At 41.9% G+C, this 24704-nt stretch overlaps 1 protein-coding gene across 1 annotated transcript in view; it reads right to left on the bottom strand.

Moving 5' to 3' along the window:
* LOC129771686 (heparan sulfate glucosamine 3-O-sulfotransferase 1) overlaps nt 1-21942 on the bottom strand; it is an 87119-nt gene extending 65177 nt beyond the window's left edge. Inside the window, exons 1-2 of the mRNA XM_055775599.1 lie at nt 21564-21942; nt 20883-21496 (exon numbers count right to left, since the gene is read on the bottom strand). The gene's annotated coding sequence lies outside the window, so the exon portion shown is untranslated. The remainder of the gene's footprint in view (nt 1-20882; nt 21497-21563) is intronic.
* Between the last annotated feature and the right edge of the window lie 2762 nt (nt 21943-24704).

The following is a 24704-nucleotide window of genomic DNA, read 5'->3' on the forward strand; positions in this document are numbered from 1 at the left end:
TGTGCAAGCAATTCAACACAGTCCATAAATCCTCTGAGAATGTCGAATATCAATAATCGCTAAACGTAAACAGTGTGATAAGGGGACCAAACTGGCGCAGCATACTACAGCGTGCTACGAACTAGCGAACAGTAGAATATTTTCAGTGCATGTATATCTGTGAACTCGGCTGCGTGGTGCCGTATGAAGCCCAATACGGAGAAAGCTTTCGCAGTCATAGTGGCCTCCTGCTTGCCGAATCTGAGTTGTAGGTCGTAGATGGACGATACAGGTTCTAGTACTTCCGTTTCCAAACAGACGTGTCTTGGTATGGGTGATACTTTGCTGAACACGCCCTCGAAAAACGTAGCGAAAAGGTTTGCGGTTTCCTCGCTCGGATTGGCTTGAGCACCATTGATGCTTACACTTAGTATTATACGAGTGGATGATTGCCTTCTCTTTACAAAGTCCCAGAAGCACGACGGGTTTTGCTTTACTTTGGCTTTAATAGTGGCTATGTATTTGTGGTAGGTGTCTGATAGCATTGTTTTATACTTCAATTCTTGAAGGTAGTTTCGATCGCTTATAGACTTTGAATTGAAGATAGTTTGCCATGAGATAGAGGTGCTCTTTACGCGAGGGTACTTGCCTGCTGTGACTGGGTGGAAGACCCCTTCTCCATCATCGTACACAGGACCCGGATGATTGCAGATGGCTGGCGGGAATGGCTCGACTGTGACGTGAGGATCAGTGGTTTCCATGGAGCTTATAGGCATGCATCCCGGAGACATCAGTGCTGCTGTAGACAGTACAAAGACCGATGTGAAGTTCGTTGCAAAAAAAAAATCCACGTATCGAATGACTAGAAGCACCATGCGTTGTTTTTGGGGAGATGAGCTGGCTGGATGCACCATCAGCGGCAGCGGTGCTTCGGCGCGGCATAGCAGTTGTTGTTGCAATTGTCATGCTAAAAACGATTGGCATTACCGGGGGTGACTCGAACGAATCGAATATGAACTTGCCTGTTGAAACAGTTTGGAAGACCTCATCTCCGCACCCATGCACAGGACCGGGACGACTGAAGAACGCTGGTGGAAGCGGCGGAACTGTGTTTGGGGGATTGAGGGCTTCCAAAATGCTGGATTTATTGCGCCCCGGGGGATGAACTATCAAATCCGATCCATAATGGGATTAACTGGAGACAATATTTCTTGTGCGACTGACAGTGTACTTCTTCTTTTGGTCGTCAGTTGATGGCCACGTTTCAGGATCAAGCAATTTGCATTTGAACGAAGGGTCGAGTCCTATCTTGAATGACACGAACGAAAGCGTGTTGATGTCTTTGTCTTTTGGTACTAACTTTATCACTGGCGGATCGTTGTTGATTTCTAAGCTTGCTTTCGCCATTGCACGCACGGCTTCCACTGTCACATCTGGGCAAATTCTGGAGAGGTAGAGCCCGAATTTACGGTCTTAATCGTTTTTCACGATGGGACTGGGGCTACATTCTCCTGCGCCGGTTTACTTCCTAGTTGATAGTTTATTGGGCGTGCAATTGACTTCGCTTCGCGTGGGCGTTTTGCACTCCTTTGCTGTTCGATAGAAGGCCAGAGCGAGGTTGTAGCTGGTGAGAAATGTGAAACAGGCCTCGAGTGTATTTGAGAGTATGTGTATGAGTGTATGAGTGTATGTTTTCGCTGGTGTTCGCTTCGTCATTTTGCTCACTTTGATTGATTGATTGTCAGTTATTCAAATGCCTTTTTCAATGTATGTTTTTTTTTAACTTCACTTCATAAGCTTTTTCGTTGATTTTCCTATTATTTTTTTTTACACCATGTTCCACTGCACTACTCTATACCCAATTCGTTGCTCGAAACTGTTAAGCGATCTGTGTGTTGCTGTGTTTTTGCTGATCACCAATCCGGTTCGAAGGACCAAATATTCCGTCTGCTGGGAACTAGGGGTGGACTATATGTAGGATGCGTTGATCCACTCTTGGACACAACGGGTGCGTGGAAGGAACCCTCGTGTTCCTCACGCCTTAATCGCCGGGTGGGAGCCCCAATGGCTCCGCTCCTGGCATGGAAAACTCTCTACATGCTCTGAAAAGAGTATTTTTACTCTTTCGGAAATGCTTGAAAAACTCTTCTTTACTTTATGGATTTTGGGTTTGAGTAGTGCGAGTTGGAGACATGGGTTATGCTTTATTTACACTGCTTTCATTGTAATTATTCTCACTGAATTGTTTAAATACGTTAAAATTCACTCGCTGCTGCTGACGCAGTACAGCCGCTGTTGCAATGCTGCTTCTTCGTATTTTTCTTCTTCTGCCACTGCTGCTGACGTAACACTGGATCTGATGTAATGCTGTTGCGACGCAATATAGCTGCTGACGCAATGCTGCTTCTTATTCTTCTTGCTCTGCCACTGCTGCTGACATCATAATGCTGCTGGTTCAATGCTGCTGCTATTTATTCCGCTACTGTTGATGGTGTTCACTTTTCCTTGTTGCTTGTCACACGGTCGAGATAAAACTGAATGAAGTTCGCTTAAATGCATTTTTATTCAGATGTTTTGCTATTTGCATACATATTTTACAGTTCAAGTGACACAGTCTGGGCTTTACATCTTCGGTTCAGCTTTTGGATTTAAAATCATACTGTTAAGCAAAAGTTCCTTATTTATAATTTGACAGTTGTTCGCCATTTTAATGGTATTGTTTGAAATTAAATTTGAAAGAGACTACTTATAAACTACTAACTAACTAACTAATAACCAACTAACTAATCTACTATATACAAATTTTTTATCAGGTCAAATTCAGAGGATCTAGATTTCTCAACAAATTTAGCTTTTGTTTCATACATAATTGCATCTAGTTTTTGGATATTAGCCTCTTGGTGTAGATCCGAGATCCTTGTGTCAAAAGGACGATCAAGAATCATCCTCAATGCACGATTTTGCGCCACTTGGAGTTTGTTCCTGTGAGTCTGAGCACATGACCCCCACACCACAATTGCATAAAGGATGGCAGGAGCTATGATTTGATTGTAGACGGCCAGTTTGTTCACCTTTGAGAGACGGGATCGTCGACAGATCAGAGGGTACAGAGATCGAACCAAAGCGGAACACCTATTCAAATTCTTCTCCACGTGCTGACGGAAGAGGAGTTTCTGATCTATCACTAGCCCCAAATATGTTACTTCAGCGGACCACTCAACCCTTGTGCCATTCATCACCACAACGCAAGATGGAGGAGGTTTGAGTTTGGGAGACTGCCTGTGCAGGAACATGATTGTTTGGGTTTTGGAGGCATTGATTTTAATTTTCCATATGTTAGCATATTCAACAAAGGCGTCAAGGCATCGTTGAAGCCTGTTTGTTATTTCACGAGGCATCCTCCCCTTGACGGCAATTGCGGTGTCATCTGCGAACAGAAAGGACGTGCAGCCATCTCCCAGGGGAGGAGTGTCAGAGGTGTAAAGGCTGTACAGCAAAGGGCCCAGCAGACTTCCCTGCGGGACCCCTGCCTGGATGGAAAATGTGTTTGACAAACAGCCATTCAACGATACCCTGAACGACCTTTGCTGAAGGTAACACCGGATGATTTTCACGAGATAAATTGGAATGTTAAAGGAACAGAGCTTATATACAAGCCCGTCATGCCAGACACAGTCGAAAGCCTTTTCGACATCCAACAGTGCCAAGGCTGTGGACTTGGATACAGCCCTGTTCCTTTGGATGGTGTTCACCACTCTCACTAGTTGGTGGATAGTCGAATGCCCCCGTCTAAACCCAAACTGTTCAGGCAGGAGGATGTTGTTGACCTCAACAAATTTTTGCAATCGGAATAAAATGATTTTTTCAAAAAGTTTGCCCAGCGCTGAAAGGAGGCTGATAGGTCTGTAGCTTGAAGGTAGAGTTGGATCCTTCCCGGGTTTGCGGATCGGCACGATCTTCGCTTCTTTCCAGATGCTTGGATAATAGTGCAATTCCAAGCATCGATTGAAGATGTTGCTGAGCAGCGAGTAGACTTTGGGAGTGAGCCTTTTCAGGATCAGGTTGAAGATTCCATCAAACCCGGGAGCCTTCATATTCTTAGTGGCCTTCAGCGCTGAGCTAACTTGTTCTGCATTGACCTTATCTTCCCGAGGTATGGCACATGGGGAGGTATCTAGTTCTTGGACGCACTGCGCAACCTGCTGTTCGAGCGGACTAGCCATATGCGAGCCAAGCAAATGCGACGATGCAATGTGATTGCCTATCGCATTCGCTTTCTCAATAGGCGCAACGAGGAGACTATCGCCGACCTTGAGAGGAGGAACTGGTTTCGGATGGTTTTTCAGCACTTTGGCAACCTTCCAAAATGGTCTGGAGCGATCATCCAAGTTTTGTACGGTGCGCCCGAAGCTGTTGTTTCGAAGAGAGACCATCCTGGAAGCAATCTGCCTGTTCAGATCGGCCATCTCTTCCTTTCTGCCGAGATCCCCGGTCCTCTGAAACTGGCGTCTACGCACATTTCGCAAGCGGATCAATAGTTGAGTGTGAGAGTCAATAGCAACGAACTTACCCCTCACAGGAACACGCCGCACACACGCCACATCAGCCACGGAGATGGCGTATTGAAGTCCCTCTAATGCTTGGTCGATGTCCTCCACTGAATGCAGCAGCGGGTTCTCCTCGAGGTGATGGTTCACCATCCTTCCAAACGCCAGCAAGTTGACGTGATGGTAATCCTTTCGAAGGTAGATGGCTGGAACAATGTTGACCCCTACTTCAGCAACCACCGGAAGGTGATCGGAGCTGAGCTCGTTTACCGCCACCGGCTTGGTCAGCATGATGTTTGAAAGGAAGATGTCCAAAGTCGATGGATTTCCCGCAGGTGAGGTGAAGGTTGGCTCGTCCGAGAACTGTACCGCATACTGCCCATGTTGCGCGTGGTCGAAGAGAAGCCGCCCGTTTTGATTTTGTCGGTAGTTCCGCCAATCCTCATGGCGGGCGTTGAGATCACCCCCAACAACAAAGCGAGAAGAGGTGCGAGTGATGGCAGTCAAGTCATTTTGGAACTGACGCGCCATCCTGTTGCTGTTCGGACACTGATGAGGACAGTACACGGCAATGAAATGGATGTTGCCGTTTGTCAATGCGACCTCCACACTAATCGCCTCGATGACCGACGTGCGAACGTGCGGAAGTATGTTGAGCTTCAGGCCTTTCCGTACGATGACCGCAACACCGCCCCCCCCTAGAGCTGGTGCGATCAAGCCGGATGATGTTGTGATCCGGCAGCCAGAAACTGTCACCAGATTTTAGGTGGGTCTCTGAGAGCAGACCCACGTCGATGCTGTGTCTGCCGACGAAATCGGCAAACTCGATGGCTTTTGCTCTTATCGAGCAAGCGTTCCAAGTGGCAATTTTCAGAGACCTTAGAGCCATATTCAATGATAAACTTACCAAGCACATTCATCTGCTCGGGCTTGTTGCGGCACGCGCGGAGGGCGGTCGTCATCTTGTCAAAAATTTCCAGTAGCTCCGTCGGGGTGAACTTTTCGGAGTTGGTTTCAGTTTGTGGTGGGCGCCAAAATCCAGGGGGGGTGGGAGGTGAGCGCTGTCCGGCGGGCTCGCCGGAGGTACGTTGAGGAGGGGCAGCTCGATCCCGAGCGCTTGGATGAGTTGTTTGCTGAGTGGGGCGCAGCGGAGGAAAATCTTCTGCTCTAAACGACTTCTCCTTCTTCCGCCCCGGTTGATTGTTGATAGACGCCTGCTTGCGGATATGTTTGAAATTTTCGCGTTTCGGGCATTGCCGGTCCGAACCCTGATGAGCACCGCCACAGTTGATACATTTGTACTCCACTTTACCAGCTTTGTCCACTGGGCAGTCACCAGTGGCGTGGTCCTTAGCACACGTGCTGCAGCGAGGTTTGATGTTACAGTTGCGGGTGCCATGTCTAAAATTCAGGCACCGCTGGCACTGGGTGACGTCGCGACGGCCGCCACGGTAAGGTTCCCATCGGATTCTCAGGGAAAAAAGAGAGCGGATCGCTTTGAGGGCATTCAGCGTCACCGTCCCTTTCTGAAAGTGCACCAGAAACAGACAGTCCGGGTACATCTTCTCGTTTTCACCTCTACGTTTCATCCGGTAAATGGCGGTTACGACTAGCTTAAACCGATCCTTGAGTTCAGCGGTGATCGTCTTCGGGTCGTAGTTAGACAGGCCGCGAATAACAGCCTTGAAGGGTTTGTTCCCCGGGATGTCGTGGGTGAAAAACTCAATATTGGCATTCTTCAAAAACGCCACGACCAGATCAAATTCATTCCGCGTACGGAGGAAAACTTTAGTGCCGATGCCACATAGCTTATATTCTGCTTTAACGCCCATCGATGCAAATTCACTGATGAGTTTGTCGAGAGCGACCGCCTTCACCACCAGCAGAGGGAGTTTGATTTTGGATGCTGCCTCAGTAGCAGAGTTTGCATTTTCAACCGTCGCGCCGAAGTCGCCTACTTCAGTGCCGTTCGATGCGGTGTCACAGTCGCGAAGGCTCGACTCTGTGCGGGCACTTTTCACCGCGCCACCATCGCGTGCATCATTAGATGACGCTTGCCTTGAAAATTTATTGCCCCTGGCAATGCGATCATTTTTTGCAGGGCTCGAGCCTGCCTTCCTCTTCTTCTTGCTCATCACATACTACGCGAAGCGTCAAATTTATGACGCGGTAAGAAGAAAACACACTATACGAATAACGCGAAAAACTAAAAGAAAAAACCACACGACGATATCCAAGTTGGATTACCACTGGTGGGGTCCAATCTTAGATCGAAGCGCAGCGAAAGCAAAGTGAACTGGACTGCTCAACAGTCCGATGTGATATGATAATGAATGAAGTTCGCGGTTAGTGCATCGCCTTATATACCCTCATTTGGGCAAGTGCATCGCGACAAAACTAAAGTGGGCGTGGCTTACGGAGCGAATACTTTTCAGTGCGTTTTTCGGACTGAACAACATGTACAATGATAATAAGTATGAATTGTAGTGGAAAGACATTGCAGGAAATGAAGAACCCACTCTACAGTAAAGAAAATCATAAGCAAATGGAAATGCGAAGGAACCATGGAAAATCTCCCGGTATAGAACGCAATCGGATTCTATCTTCTGATGACGAACGGGTAATTGTACGAACAATGCGAAAGAACCCTAAAACAAACATTCCTAAATTGACTACTTAAGTAGCCGGCATTATTGGAAGATCTGTCTGCGCAGACACTGTCCGAAGAGCATCATACGGGAACAATCTGAGAGGTCATGTTGGCCGTGAAAAGTATTACATCTCAAAGGTGAATATGAAAAAAACGACTACAGTTTGCTAAGGCATATGTAAACAGACCTAAAGAGTCTTGGAGCAAAGTCTTTTATACGGATGAGCCAAAAACCAATATCTTTGAATCGAATGGAAGACAGATGGCGTGGAGGAAATCAGGATCGGTGCTTCAGATTCAGCATTTGGTCATTACAGTAAAACACGGCGGCGGTAGTCAGATGATGCATGGTACATTGGCGGCTCCTGGAACTGAAACCATGGTGTTTATCGATTCGCGATGGACAAGATGGCTTAATTGATCTTCCTGAAACGTAACCTGCAGTCTCCCGTTCAGAAAATCGGTCTCCCTCGTGATTACTACTTTCAAAAGAATAATGACCCGAAGCAAACTGATTTCGTGGCGCTGGAATATCTGGTCTATTATGTTCAAATCAACTCAAAACACCTCCGAAATCACCGAACTTGAACACTATTGAGTATATATGGTGGGAAATCAAGAACCATCCATCCATCAAAATCCAGGGAACGAAGCAGAACTCAAAACGACGATTACGGAGATCTGGAAGGTACTTTCGCCTACAGTGACCAGAAATCTCGCCTCGATACTTGCAAGAAGTGCTGGACGCCACAAAGAGGCCTTACCAACACAAGGTGTATTGATTTTTGTTATCTATTAACATTTCTGAATTGATTTCAATTTAGAAAAAAAAAGAAAGTTTTAAGAAAACTTGAACTGTGCACTCAATTTTGCAACGCCTTTATTGGAGATTTTTTGTTTGTATTTTAAACATGAAGTAGAAATGTGAGCATTTTAATTTTTTTCTTATCCCACATAAGAGTAAAATGTATCGATTTTACGATGAATATAAGTCGCATTTATTTATTTATTTTAAACCCCGAAAAACTCAACAATAACAAACCATCAAGGCTTGTATACTCAATTTTGCGATTGGTTTTACATTTCAACGGTGACTCTCATTCACTATCTAAATATAAATGAACAACTAAAGAAATCTCAGGAATGAAGGCGCACGTTGTTTTTCTTAGGATTTGTATACATTAGGGTAGCAGCGAAAAAAGTCATCCCAAATTTCAAAAACGGACCATGTACATTTTTTTATCGGCACAAAAAAGGACCTGTGTAAAGCTTCAGCTCAATCGAATCGGACATGATTTTCTAGAGTCAAAACACCAAAAACTTTGAGCACATTGAGGCACCCCTAAATCATGTTCTATTGAGCTGAAACTTTGCACAGGTCATTATCAACTGGAGATAGTCAGTGGACTATGAAGAACATCGCCTTCGTATTCGATTGGAAATGAGTTTTGGCTTCTTCCAACAGTTTCTCCATCATTCTTCGCCGATTGCCCGAAGTAACCAGACGAAGGAAAGTCGCGTCTAAGTTCCGTTATCGGTTACCGCGTGATTGTTGTTTTTTATGCCGCTGAAGAGTTCATTTCGCTATCTGGATAGTGAGTGGAGTACCCTGCCTGAAAGCGGATAGAGGCTTTTAACATCGGAAAACCAAGGATTGGGTTTTATTTTGTCGCTGCTTCGCCGACATTGGAGTTTTCGCCGAATCATCGTGTCAACAGTGCCAGTGCGGGTAAGCTTTTACCGACGACTGTGTGTAGTGGTGTCGTAAGCACATTCTCACCACCAACGAGCTTTCAGCGCGCTCCCGTTCATCTGCACTGGAGTGCGTTCATAGGTGAATAAAATTAAATATACTCAGAGAAAATAATTATTAATTAAGTTTTTTTTTGTTTTTGTGAATTATTTTATTGTGAAATATTGTTTTAAAAAAAATACTTAGAATATAAGTGCAAATTTCAAAATGGCAGAGAGTGGGGGACCTTCGGATATGGAGGTCTCTGACTCTAGTTCCCTCCTAAGTGATAAAAAAAAGTCACTCAAACGCGTACCAAATACGGAAGATACTTCTTCTGGGGACGAGTCAGCTAACCCTACCAAGTCTCCCTCCAAAAAACTAGCAAATCTCCCATCTGCCCTTAACGATCCCACTTTACCTTCAACCTCGTCTTCTCCCTCTGTTCTCCCCGCTCCTTCTCAACCTTCACCTTCCTACCCTACTGTCCCCGATCCCTCTCAATCCCCGTCCTCGCCTTCCCCCCCTGTTATTCCCACCCCGCGTGTGAAGGTCTATCCAGAAGATGCGCCTGGAACTGGTCCCTGGGTTGTTTTCTTCAGGCCTAAGCCAAATGGAAAAGCGTTGAGAGTCATGAAGATCGCGAAAGATCTGGCAAGGTATACCTCCGTTTCGGAAATTTCGAAGGTTAGACCAAACAAATTGCGAGTTGTCGTGACTGATCGAAAAGACGCAAACAAGATTGTTGTCAATCAGCATTTTACAATTGAGTATCGGTTTTACATTCCCTCTCACATAGTCGAAATTGAGGGTGTGATAACCGAAACGAGTGAAGGTACTGGCCGTATTAAAAAACTGCCCTCGATGACTGTTAAGATCTTGGGTTGCCGCCAGCTCGGAACAGTCTCCCATGAAGGGAATGAATCTAAATTTACGCCGTCCAACTCGTTTCGAGTCTCCTTCGCTGGTTCACCTCTCCCTGACTACGTGATGGTAGATAAATTGAGGTTAGCCGTGTGACTTTTTATTCCAAAGCCAATGACTTGTCTAAAGTGCAAGTCAGTTGGTCACACGGCTGCTTATTGTGCCAATAAAGAACGATGTGCCACTTGCGGAGAACAACATGAGGGGAAACCCTTCAGTGCGACTGAGCATAAGTGTCCATATTGCGGGGGATCCCCACACGTGCTCTCAGCTTATGAAACATACAAGACTCGCTGGGAGAAACAGAAGCGCTCTTTGAGGGAACGCTCTAAACGCACTTTCGCAAAAATTTTGAAGGGCGCTTCTCCACTGGCTCAAGAACAACAACCAATCAATACACACAATGTCTTCGCTACGTTTCCAGTTGACGAAATGGAAGCGGACACAGCTAGCGGGGGCACATCGTTTATCTTCCAAGGGAATCCTCGGCGCAAAAATATGACCACTCCCAAAGTTCAAGAACAAGTCCCTCCGGTGATACCCCCTGTTAGCTTGACAAAAAAATCGAGTGCAGCGGATAAGCAAAATCAAGTCCCTCCTGGTCTCCGTGGTAACAGTTCACCTTCGAACGACCCAGCACTCGAGGGGACATCAAAAACCCCAACTGCCCAACTGTCCCTGTTTTTCCGTCCAGCTCAACTTCCCAACCGGGATTTATAAAGTTGTCTGACCTTGTGGATCAAATCTTCACGTGTTTTAATGTTTCCGACTCCATCAGAACCATTGTCACCGCAATGCTTCCAGTATCAAAGACAATTTTGCAGCAATTGATGCAAACATGGCCCCTCCTTGCAATGATTATCTCTCTTGATGTCTAATTTAAATAGAGAAGTCAGAGATATCACTGTTTTACAGTGGAATTGTCGTAGTCTTATGCCTAAATTGGATACATTCAAATTTCTAATTCATAAACTCAATTGTGATGTTATTGCTCTGTCCGAAACCTGGCTCTCTTCTCAAAATGATCTCTCTTACCACGATTTTAATATAATACGCTTGGACCGCGATAACAGATACGGAGGGGTACTATTAGGGATCAACAAGTGTCACTCATTTTTTAGAATTGACCTTCCACCTATTGGAGGGATCGAAGCTGTTGCTTGTTGCATGCAAACATCAGAGGCAAAGACCTCTATAGTCAGCTCGTATTGGCCTCCGAGAGCTGCGTTTAGCCGCAATCAACTTGCTGACATGTGCTCACTCCTTCCTGAGCCACGATTAATCTTGGGAGACTTCAACTCTCACGGAACTGCCTGGGGGGAACAGTACGACGACAATCGTTCATTGTTGATATATGACCTTTGTAACAGCTTCAATATGACCGTTTTGAATACTGGGGAAACAACACGTGTACCTAAACCTCCTGCTTTGCCAAGTGCTCTTGACCTCTCGCTTTGCTCGAATTCACTATCGTTAGATTGCAAGTGGAATGTAATCCAGGATCCCAACAGTAGTGATCACTTGCCAATCAAAATTTCTATCACCAATGGGTTGAATTCTTCTGAATCAATAAACATGGCATACGACCTCACAAGACACATTCACTGGAAAAAATATGCGGACGCGATTGCTCTAGCCATCAATTCCAGAGATGGCTTACCTCCATTGGAGGAGTTTAACTTCATTTCTCGTTTGATCTATGACAGTGCAGTTCGCGCTCAAACGAAACCCATCCCAGGTTCCACCTTTCGTCGAAGGCCTCCCAATCCATGGTGGGATAGCCAGTGTTCCAAGCTTTATGGAGATAAATCGAATGCATTTAAAGCTTTTCGGAAACGTGGAACCATTGAGAATTTTCAAACGTATTTAGACCTTGAAAATCAATTTAAAAACTTGATCAAAGGTAAAAAACGTGCTTATTGGCGAAATTTCGTGGGAGGTTTGTCACGAGAAACGTCAATGTAAAAATTATGGAAAGTAGCTCGAAACATGAGAAATCGCTCTTCAACAAATGAAAGCGAAGAATATTCACATCGATGGATTTTTAATTTTGCACGGAAGGTTTGTCCCGATTCCGTTCCTGTGCAAAAAATTGTTCGAGATATACCACAAGATAGGTGCGATCTTGATTCCGAGTTTTCGATGGTAGAATTCTCTCTTGCTCTCCTTTCTTGTAACAATTCGGCTCCAGGAACGGATAGAATTAAGTTCAACTTGTTAAAAAACCTCCCTGATGTGGCGAAACATCGCTTGTTGAATTTATTCAATCGGTTTCTGGAGCATAATATTGTTCCAGATGATTGGAGACAAGTGCGAATTATAGCTATTCAAAAACCCGGAAAACCCGCGTCCGACTTCAATTCGTACCGCCCAATAGCAATGCTGTCTTGTATACGGAAATTGTTGGAGAAAATGATCTTGTTTCGTCTTGATCGATGGGTTGAAACGAATGGCCTACTCTCAGATACACAATATGGGTTCCGCAGGGGCAAGGGGACGAATGATTGTCTTGCGTTGCTTTCTTCAGAAATTCAAATGGCTTACGCCGAAAAAAAACAAATGGCTTCAGTATTCTTGGACATAAAGGGGGCCTTTGATTCTGTTTCAATAGAGGTTTTGTCAGACAAATTACACTCTCGGGGTCTGCCGCCTCTGTTGAATAATATGTTATATAACTTGCTTTGTGAGAAACAGTTGAACTTTTCTCACGGGGATTCGACAGTAAATCGGGTCTCCTACATGGGCCTCCCCCAGGGCTCATGTTTAAGCCCCCTTTTGTACAACTTCTATGTAAGCGACATCGACAATTGTCTTACACAAAATTGCAGCCTAAGACAACTTGCAGATGACGGAGTGGTGTCTGTCGTAGGATCAAACGAATCCGACCTGCAAGGACCCTTACAAGATACTTTGAACAATTTTTCAACCTGGGCCATTGGGCTAGGGATCGAATTCTCCACGGAGAAAACAGAGATGGTGGTTTTTTCTAGGAAGCATAGACCAGCAAAACCAAAGCTTCAACTTTTGGGTAAACCGATCACTCATGCTATGTCATTCAAGTATCTTGGGGTCTGGTTCGACTCCAAATGTACTTGGGGGGCCCATATTAGGTATCTGAGTAAAAAATGCCAACAAAGAATAAACTTTCTCCGTACAATCACCGGCACATGGTGGGGAGCCCATCCCGAAGACCTTATAATGTTGTATCGAACAACTATTCTCTCAGTGATGGAGTATGGCAGTTTCTGTTTTCAATCAGCTGCCAAAACACATCTCATTAAACTCGAGCGAATTCAGTATCTTTGTCTCCGTATTGCGTTGGGATGTATGCCCTCAACGCATACCATGAGTCTCGAGGTTTTGGCAGGCCTACTCCCACTAAAAGATCGCTTCAATTTATTATCTCTTCGGTTCCTCATCCGGTGTAAGGTCATGAACCCATTGGTGATCGGAAATTTTGAGCAGCTTATCGAGCTAAATTTTCATTCAGGATTCATGAGCTCATATCATGAATTCATCTCCATGCAGGTTGATCCTTCTTCGTATACTCCCAACCGTGTTTGTTTTCCTGACTACATCAATTCCTCTGTACATTTTGATCTGTTCATGAAGGAGAAAATCCATGGAATTCCAGATTATCATCGATCGGGGATCGTTCCTTCGATCTTCAATGCAAAGTATGGGCGTGTCAATTGTGATAATATGTACTTTACTGATGGGTCCACTATAAACGAGTCCACAGGATTTGGAGTGTTCAACGAATTTTTTAGCACCTCACACAGTCTTCAGTATCCTTGCTCAGTGTATATTGCTGAATTGGCAGCAATACATTGGGCGCTGGACAGCGTCGCCTCACGACCTGTTGAACACTATTACATTGTAACGGATAGTCTTAGCTCTGTCGAAGCTATCCGTTCAGTGAGGCCGGAAAAGCACTCGCCGTACTTCCTTGAGAGAATACGAGAAATTTTGAGTGCTTTATCCAGACGCTGTTATGTCATTACCTTTGTCTGGGTCCCTTCACATTGCTCAATTCAGGGTAATGAGAGGGCTGACTCATTAGCAAAGGTAGGTGCAATTGAAGGCGATATTTATCAGCGTCAAATCGCTTTCAACGAATTTTATTCTTTAGTCCGTAAAAATACCATCGCTAACTGGCAACGTAAGTAGAACGAAGATGAATTGGGTCGGTGGCTTCACTCGATTATCCCTAAGGTTAGCCTCAAACCATGGTTCAAAAGTCTGGACTTAAGTCGGGACTTTATTCGCACCTTCTCTCGACTCATGTCCAATCACTGTTCGTTAGACGCGCTACTCTTTCGTTTTAATCTTGCCGATGGCAATATCTGTGCTTGTGGCCATGGTTACCACGACATCGAACACGTTGTTTGGTCGTGCGAGGAGTATCTTGTTGCCAGATCGAATTTAGAAAACTCTCTTCGGGCTAGAGGAAGGCAGCCCAATGTGCCGGTGAGAGATGTGTTGGCTCGGTTAGACCTTGATTACATGTCCCAAATATATGTCTTCCTAAAAGCTATCGATCTTCGTGTGTGATTGTCCTTATATGCTTATATTCTCCTTTTCCTTTTCCTTCGCGAGAAATCAAATCCCTTCTTACTAACAATAGAATAAGGTGAAATGTAAATACATGTTAGATATAAGATAGGCTTAAGAATTGAGTATGATGAATGTGAGTGCGAATGTGAGTGTGAACATTGTCAACAAATCCTTATATTCCATCCTTTTCCTGAAACAAAATGTCACCCTTCTAAACTCGAGCAAGCCGCGAGTAATCGGTTCTCTACTTCATTAACATTAGAATTAATAAAAAATGTTTATGTATACTTGTAACTATACAGATAGGAGTTTGGCTCCTTTAAACTTATGTAACTGAGCCTGTAAAAATAAACGATTTAATAAAAAAAAAATAAAAAATCGCCTTCAATGAATTTTATTCTTTAGTCCGCAAAAATACCATAGTTAACTGGCAACGCAAATGGAACGAAGATGAATTGGGCCGGCGGCTACACTCGATTATCCCTAAGGTTAGCCTCAAACCATGGTTCAAAAGTCTGGACTTGAGTCGGGACTTTATTCGCACCTTCTCCCGACTCATGTCCAATCACTGTTCGTTAGACGCGCTACTCTTTCGTATTAATCTTGCCGACAACAATCTTTGTGTTTGTGGCCAAGGTTACCACGACATCGAGCACGTTGTTTGGTCGTGCGAGCTGTATCTTGTCGCCAGATCGAATTTAGAAGAGACCCTTCAGGCCCGAGGAAGGCAGCCCATGGTGCCGGTGAGAGACGTGTTGGCTCGGTTAGACCTTGATTACATGTCCCAAATATATGTATTCCTTAAAGCTATCGATCTTCGTGTGTGATTGTCCTTATATCCCTATTTTTTCCTTTGTGAGAGATCGGATCCCTTCTTAAGAATAAGATGAAATGTAAATACATATTAGATATAAGATAGGTTTAAGGATTGAGTGTGATGAGTGTGATATAGAGTGTGAGTGGGATCATTGTCAACATATCCTCATATCCCCTCCTTTTCCTGAAGAAAATATGTCACCCTTCTAAACTCGAGTCAACCGCGAGTAATCGGTTTCCTATATTATTAACACTAGAATTATGGAAAAATGTATATATACTAGTAACAATACAGTAAGGAGTTCGGCTCCTTTAAACTTATGTAACTGAGCCTGTAAAAATAAACGATTTAAAAAAAAACAGTTTCTCCGTGAACCTGACTCAACAGTTATACGGGCGTTTAGTTGCTATCTCACTCTACGACTATCTCATTTCATTCTTCCCTGTCAAATGGACATCAATACATATTGAAGTAACTGAATTCATTTCTCTCTCTCATGTATCACATATACATGAATCGATGTTTGAGTTCAACGTGGTCTGACATATGCTACAGGTGAGCTAGATTTTTTGTTTCGTGCACGAAAACTACTCACACATATAAAATAGCATGCAGTGTTGTGGTCAGCAACATTGACAAATTTTTGAATTTTGTTGATGTAAACCCGTTTTCCTGTACGTTTTTTCACAAAATTAAACTCGGAAATTTTGTTCAGAATTCCTCCCAAACTGCACGCTATTTTGCACGCTATTTACTAACACTAACGCGAGGATCTCTATAGCATACCTGGTAATTGTCTAAGTTCGTTAGTTTGAGTTTACGGTGGGTAAACAATTGAGCCGTCCAATAATAATGTAACTACTTTTTTGCATCAGAAATCAAGTTTTCGTTTCACTTAATAACGTTAAAATAAGATTGTATACGCAGGTAACGAGATTCGTGTCAGGGGGAGTAGTGGGATGGATTGAAGTCAGGTTGAATGAAGAGGCAGATTTGTATTCATTAGTCACGTCAATCTAATGAAAAAACCATTTGCTAGTATAGTTCATCAGTCATCCTCGCTCTTAACGCTCGTCAATTTATTTCTAGTCAATGCAAGGCATGCTGACGGCGAATGCCGAGTAGTCCTAGTCGAAGCAAAGCTACTGAGAGAAGTGTCGATTTTCATTTTTCATCTTCATAGATTTTGGGCCATGCTCTACATTACCCAGTTTTCTTCATGTTAGCGTGATTCAAGGCACGACAAGGGCCATTGTATCGAAAGACAATACTGAAGGAAGATGTTGTGGGTTTTCTACGTCTCTTTGACTTTTCTCCATAAAGCTCGGAGTAGTGAATTTTTTGTACGATGACGGAACCTATCTTTCTAATGATTCACAAACATTATTTTCATTACTTATAATCAATTGGTTATATCTTGAAAACGGTTAGTCCTAATGTTTTTCTCTTATTGGGTGTGAGAAACGAGTCCTGGGAAAAAATCGTTGCATATAGATTTTCATGTAGAAACGCATGTAGTTTTCATTTTTTATTGACAATTTTCTTCAACAGTTACGATTTTACAAAATATTTAAATTTCATATGTTTTTAACAAATCATATCATCATTTTGGTGAATCCAACACGGCACGGCACTATACCTCAAGCGTTGTAGAAATAAAAGAAACGAAATTTCTAATAAAAACATACATAATATGTGTAACGCATACAAAAAATCGAGGGGGGTATTTTGAAATATGAAAATTTTTAATATTACATCCAATTCAGTAATATTTTAATTTTTTAGTAATATTTTTTTTAACAGTATATATCAAATGTTTTTTTTCTAAATATATATTATATTTTGATCAAACATCAAGATTTCGAATTATGATATTTGAACAAAGGCGATGACTGAGAGAGAGAAAGGGACATAAGGAGGTTTGGACAATACTGATGATTAACCTTTTCGCGTACAACATCGAACGACACTTGTGGCGATAAGACTGTGCCAGAACGTACAACATCGAACGTCACTCGTGGTATATCGATATGAAACGATTGCATAGCTCCAGGCGCACAGTATTCGTGAGAAAACAAAGCAAGGCTAAAAACTTGTCTCATTCACCGGCACAACTCAGATACGCACGCACAGCATAGTATGGGAACGACTCGTTGTGTTCATGTTTGGTCCATGCTGTAGGAATTCAAAAACAAGGGGTTAAACACGGAGATCGATAGTTTTGAGGAAAAGATAGATTTGGACATGTAATCGAGGTCTAACCGATGATAATGAAAACTGTGATTTTATGTACAAAGTTTAAAAAAATCGAAGAGGGTCACGTCAAAATTGAATAATTTTCGGCTAATTTGGGTGGGATTGCTCAGCTAGTAATTGATCAGTAACAGCCAAGTTTAGAATTTCTTCTGCCAAGACAAACCCAGGCAACACCAGTCTGTAGTGACTCGCCAGAAACTCAGGCTTGTGAGGTTCTCATAAATCCATTTGGCATCAAATGTTTCTACCTGTTCCTGTCTATAGTGAATTATATTGCTGATAAAAAATTCACCTCAGGAGAAGCTTGTGAAAATCGACTGTCCCAGTTTTTCGTCAATAGGGACGAGGGTTTCTATGAGAGAAGTATAATGGAATTATTTTTGAAATGACAATAAGTTGTCGAATAAAACGGTAAATGTTTGACCTAACTCAAATTAGTCTAATCATGCAAACATTATGGATTTATTTTTCACAAACTTATTAATTGAAGAAGGGTCGTTTTTGTGCCGGGGACTGTATCCATAAAGTTGATTTCATTCTAACGAAAATTCGCCTTTTTGCTTCATTTTTATACACGAAAAACTTGGAATGTGTTGCAAATGCAAATGTGTATGTGTGGCATATAAAATTACTCAATAATTCACCGCCCATCAGATGAATTAATCTGTATTGACACTGTTTTTTCAACCCTTTTTATGTGTAATGCTTTTTTAAATATTTTGTTCCTAATTATACGAGAACTGTTTTTAGGGTATCAGGTCTATAGCAAATCATGGTATCAATCAAAAGTTCAATATTAGGTCAGCTTTTTATGAATCTTTTTCTTACACACAGATGTATTTTTCCTGATGTTTTCATTTAAATATCGTTTTGAAATGGAAATCAGCCGTCCCTCCACACATTACCGGGGTGTCAAAATCAACAAATGGTACTTTGAAAGTGCATAAAGTTTCCTCCATTTGCACACCACCACCAAGTTATCAAGTCAATACCTAGTAGCACCGGGTAGCAGCTCGCGTGTGGTATTTTCTTCTTTGGCGGCTTTACTGTTGGGTATGTTTCAGCATGATTCATACACCACATCCGGTGGCTCCCAATCTCGACCTCAGCGTAAATACACTTTGGAAGGAGAGAAAGAGCATGGTACTATGTTACTAGCAAAAGAATGACGTAGAACTTTATACACACCAATTGTCCCGAACCCACACAAACGCACTATCTCACATTACCTATAAATTCCTGCGCCTGTGTATATAAGGAGAAAAAGCATCCACCTCATTGACGCTTTAACAGTTTATCTCCAGTATTCATTTTTCTTGCAAACTGTCCCTATCCTGATGATAGGATTTTTGTGGAGGATAATTCATACACAAAAAAGTTTTCTAACAGCCTGCACATTGAACATCATGTATATTCTTAAAACTAGGATTGGAGCGCTTTTTATGTGACCTTCCCTCGTATAAACGTGTGAGCAAAAGAACAATAATATGGATAAACTTATCAGTATTGTATCTATCCAAAAAGAGAAAAGTTCAAAAATATTGTTATGAAATGTAACACACTGAAAATTTCATGTATCTAATCACATTGATAAAAGATTTTACGTTGGAAGAAGTGATTTAAAGATATGTTATCAAATACTATACACAAACTTCGGATGCTCGATATAACATCAGCAGCAGCAAGAAAAAACTTGTATGGCAAATAGAGATGTGAAATCATAATTCTCAAGGAAATAATGATATGGATAATCTGCATATGCATCGGGAGTATTCGCATCCGTTTATTTCTTTTTCGTTATTCGTTTCACTCTATCTAATTATTTGATCTTTTTAAATAAATTCTATTCGAAAACTATCCCCTCATTGATAAAAACACAAGTTTAATAAAGTAGTACAATAAGTTCTGAGGATTTTACATGATTTTATTCAACACATTATGGTATAGAGCTCAATGGACATAACATAGCACTAATGTACAGCATGAATTTTGGTCTTCTAATCACCGTAATGTAGACAAAACGCAATGAAAAAAGTGGATAGGTCTGGACCTAGGGGCACGGATGGGATCTTGACATAGGACTGTGATTGTGTGTAGTAATTGCATTTAAATAGAGTTTGTCATTGTTCAAAATCTGTATTTTTTGGTACATCATCAAATGGCACTGAAAAATATGTGTGAGTATATCCTCTCGAACTTCTAAATCAGCAGCTTGTTCAATTCATTAATTGCATTTTTTACATAACCAAACAACATGCACGGTATAATGACATCCTGGACTACAATTCCATAAATTGTTAGTAGCAAGACCTACACGATAGAACGGGAATTGAGCACGAATTGATTGGACAACAACCTGAAGTTCAATTTTTTGAAATCTCGTTCAACGCTTAACCTTCTGAGCCAGGCTCTCGTCAAATCTTTGGGGATTAGAGAGTGAAATCATCCAATATTATTTTCAAGACGTGGAGGCGATCTGGCATAGTGGTAACATCCATACCTCTCACGCAAAGATCACGGGTTCAATCATCACTCCCAACATTCTTCCAAAAATGGAAGTAAAAAGTGACGAACCAGCCAAAAGTGTTGAAAGTCATATAGACGAAAAAAAATCTTCAAGATTCCTAATAGATCATCCTTCCATTGACTCTTCCAGCTGATAAACGCATATTATCGGCAAATTGAGAATAATTCATAATATGCATCTAATCATATTGAGAGTTAACGCCGAATTGTAGGCAAAAAGATTACTCGTTGCGTTGTGGGGGAAAACGAGTGGCTAGTAAAATAAAAAACATACCCATTTTTATTGTCAAATTGTTAACTTTTTTTACTATATTCACTGTTTATGTCTTAAGCAAAAAAAAATGCTGGATAAATTTCCTGACTAATGGTATACAACACAACATATGTCGCAATAACGGTTTTGAGTAATATGCGTTTGAAAACTCTTGATGAATCGTTAAATTTTTCGTAGAGTTACCCCCCTATATACAAATCAAAGACATAATCCTATGTCAAAACCGCCGCAAGTTTTTCGCTTTTCAATCAAGAAATAAACCTTCCGACAATTGTAAGATTGCTGACAATCCCATGTGGAAATATTTTGCAATAAACAAGAAACAACTGTAACACCTACATCGAACGGTAACGCTTCAATTAATCACGAAAGTCTTATCATAATCAGTGCAATTATTGTGTATATGTAGCCCAATGTTGAATTCTTCACAGCTTGACACTGACCACATTGATACATACATACATACATACATACATACACAAGGCTAAGTGCTTCTGTAGGAGACACGTAACCGAGACCGAGGGAAATCAAGGATAACATTTGTGGACTTTGTGGCTCATACTTTTGCTCACACCGGATTGTTATATGCTATCTTACATGATTTTTTTTTGTGAAATTACCTAAATTCTGTTCAAAATAGCTTTGCTACTTCCGCCAATATTTCGGGGACATTGTTGCTGCTAGCCATCTGCAGGATCACATCAGATTGTTCATTCCGAGCACACTGCTCTAGGTTATTCGATGTTATTCCTCTTTTCTTGTATATTTATTGATCACAGGTACCCAAACACATTTTGCCTTTTTCCTTAATTTTTTCTTCTCACATGTATTTCCACAAGAAACAAATTCACGAGCTGCGTTGAACTTATCCTGATTCAAGGACAGCTGAAGTTGAAAATCTCAATTCGGTTGTGGATTCACAATATTTATAAATGATAAGAAAAACGTATTCACAGATATAATCGCCATTTGAGAAATGCCTCCGCAGCATTAACTTATCAATTTTCCATGATATTTCTTCTTTCAACTTTTCACCAGCACTTTTCTCCACATTGGATAACAAATTCAATCCCCACTCAGCGCACGTCCTCAGAAATGGATGCACTCCCGAATGATTTCTGTAGTCACCCACAAACGGCAGGTATTACATTTATTTTCCCGTTTTTATATAACAAGTGTATATTCACTGCCACACTGTTGGCGTTACTAATAATCATCCGTCTCTGGTGATATCCTACGGTGGAAACAGTTGAATATACGTTTGCACTTATTGCTCTCCAAGCGCTCTCATTCTCGCTCACCTCAACTCCTTTTCATTGTTCACGGCTCAGTGTCACAGACACATGGAGGAATTATTGCATGAAGCTCTCCGGAAAATTCATTCTTTCCAGTGAGAAAATTCAGCGTTTTCCTTTGTACCAAACTTTGTTGATCTCCCGCTCATTTCCGATATGCGGGTTTCGTCCTCTCCCGGAGCTTAACTCTACTATCAATGGACGCTTTTTCCCTAGCGGGCGTTTTTCGTCTGTACAACTGTCCACGTCACACGGATGCTACACCCACACACATTGGCGTACGTACTTGGTTGATAATGACAATATTTTACTACGAAGTGAGGCGTGTTTCCCTCTAGGATCTCCCGTACCAGTTTGTCTTCTGTTCAGCCAGCTTCGTATGACCTTCTCAATAGCCTTCAGAATACTAACACGTTTTATGCAATGAACGAACTACAAAATGAAAATGATGTCATCAGTGAATATTCCACAAAACTCGCTGTTCTTCGTTTGTAATGTTACCTCTTTCTTATCGCATCTCAACTTCCATGTGTTTTTGTTATTTATTGAACTGTGTATAATCAGTTTGATTGTTACGGCTTGTACATATTTCACCAAAATAGTTATCAGTTGTTGATGATTCGAATATATATTCACAACTAGAATCCTTTGTAGACGACACTCTTTAAGCATTGGCATTGGAAATGACTTCATTTTTTCAAAAATATCCTTTAGAATGCGTAAACAGTTTTTTGCCGACAGAATATGGTTATAGTAACTTAAGAACTCGAGCCGTGTGAACCATCTGAAAATTCATTCGTTTTTTGACGACTAAACTGCATTCGAATGGATAATGCCATGGCTCTTATTCTGACTCGAAATTTTTCGTGAGCACTTTCATGATGTGTGGTATATTAGACGCTTAGACTCAACGATTTTAGTGATTTGGGAACCCATTATACCCCCCTCATAGTTGACCTTTGCTGCAAACCACATACGATCCTCCCAATTCGGTGGTTGGACATGAGGTCCAGGTCTTCCACACTGTCGCCATAGGCAAGCACACTTTCGATATTCACATCGTGGCATGGCGAGGTGCAAATAAAACTGACACTCGAAATGATTTTATCCAATCGACAGTATCAACTGATCCTCCATTGTCATCAGAACGAATACTAGGATGCATTTTCGAATCGATTGATCACATTTCTTCGGTTTACCACCAGAACATCAGATGTTAACATACAAAAATTGTTCAGCTGGGATTACGATGTGCTTGTCCTCATGAAGTCGTGGTTGCAATGTGATATTGATGACGTTGGAATGATTAAAGGTTGATCATAAAGGATTGGGGCACTTTAGTATGCGTTTTTTACGTAGGACTGCGTCTTTCTGTAAGGGTGCCAAATAAAAAAACTATTTTCACCTCGAACGAATTTCCATAGCAATCATATCGGAAGCTCTCTAAGATTTGATTGATATGTTATATACGGTTCCATATTCCTTAAACGGTTTAACGCTTAACTTCTTACTTGCTTATCTACCCATTCGTCAATAACGAGCAACTAATACATCGGTGATATACAATTTTTATATGCCACTGCATCACTCGTTCCATGGACAATGGGAGGGAAAAATATTTCGATTTAAAATCCACCCGTTTTCAACCTGTTGGTTCAATCCATCTAGCGAGCAGACAAAATCCTTTCTAATGCTTACGCTTATGCTTACGTAGTGTCAAAAGCTTCCTCTCATCTCGGCTTTTTCTTTTGCTTCGCTAAAACTTTCAAAAATGTATATTGCTTAAAAGCTTTGTATTGCTCATTGGTGCGGCCTATTTTGGAATACTCGGCTGTAGTGTGGTGTTAATACTACCAAAACGAGACGAATCGCATCGAAGATATTCAACGGAAGTTAATCGTTTCGCTCTGAGGCATCTTCCGTGGTATGACACCAACAATTTACCCAGCTATTAAAGCCGTTGTATGCTTATACATCTGGAAATCCTGGAGGCGAGACGCAACATTGCAATGGCAAGCTTCATTGGTGATCTGATCCAGGGAAACATCGACTGCACTTCGCTGTTAAGTTGCCTTCACATAAATACCCGTCTTCGTAATTTACGCTCACAGATTTTCCTGTACAGTAAAACCTGTTTTTGTGCGGTTTTTTTTGTGCGAATTTTTTTTGTGCGATTTTCTGTTCTGTGCGGTGTATGAAAAGAAGCATGTTTGACGAATTATTTATATTTGACGTCCATTTAGTTTTTTTCGATGGTTTATATCGTCCATTTAGTTTTTTTTCGATGGTTTATATGCATTTCAGTGCGAAAAAAGCATATTTGCGTCTCAATTATCCACTTCTGAAATCATTCCCCTCCTCTCATCAAATGCTCTAAGTTTTTCTAAGTGTTTGCATGACATGATTTCTAACAGCAACACGTTTTGACATGCAACTAAAAGCACAAAACAGCCACGCGCAACCGAAAAGGCAAAGTGTCCCATCGCAAAGCAGGGAAACGAAAGGAAATTGAACGGTGAATGACGTGGATTTGAGTTATTTTCTTGGGGGAAACTTTTTTTAATGCGGTCCCTATCTACCGCACATAAAAAGTTTTTTTCAAAATGTGTACCGAACACGATTTTTTAAAGCTGCTGGTGAAGTTTTGCACGATTTTTTTTATGCGACTTTTTTTGTGCGGTCCCTATCTCCCGCACAAAAAAAAGGTTTGCCTGTATATTCGTCCCTCACGATCCAACTACGGACTTAACGTGCGAAGGATGTGCCGAATCTTCTTCTTCTTCTTCTTCTTCAATGGCACTAACGTTCCTAGAGGAACTTCGCCGTCTCAACGTAGTATTACTTGCGTCATTTTTATTAGTACTTAGTTGAGATTTCTATGCCAAATAACACGCCTTGAATGCATTCTGAGTGGCAAGCTCTAGAATACGCGTGATCACAGTGCAAGTCGGAGGAAATTTCTTTGACGAAAAATTCCCCCGACCAGAACGGGAATCGAACCCGAACACCCGGCATGTTAGTTATGACGCTAACCACTCGGCCACGGGAGCACATGTGCCGAATCTACGTTTTCTAAATTCGATCTGGAGACAAAATACACCTCGCACGACCAGACAACGTGCTCAATGTCGTTATAACCTTAATCAC

This window comes from Toxorhynchites rutilus, chromosome 2, assembly GCF_029784135.1.
Source record: "Toxorhynchites rutilus septentrionalis strain SRP chromosome 2, ASM2978413v1, whole genome shotgun sequence".
Lineage (NCBI taxonomy): Eukaryota > Metazoa > Arthropoda > Insecta > Diptera > Culicidae > Toxorhynchites > Toxorhynchites rutilus.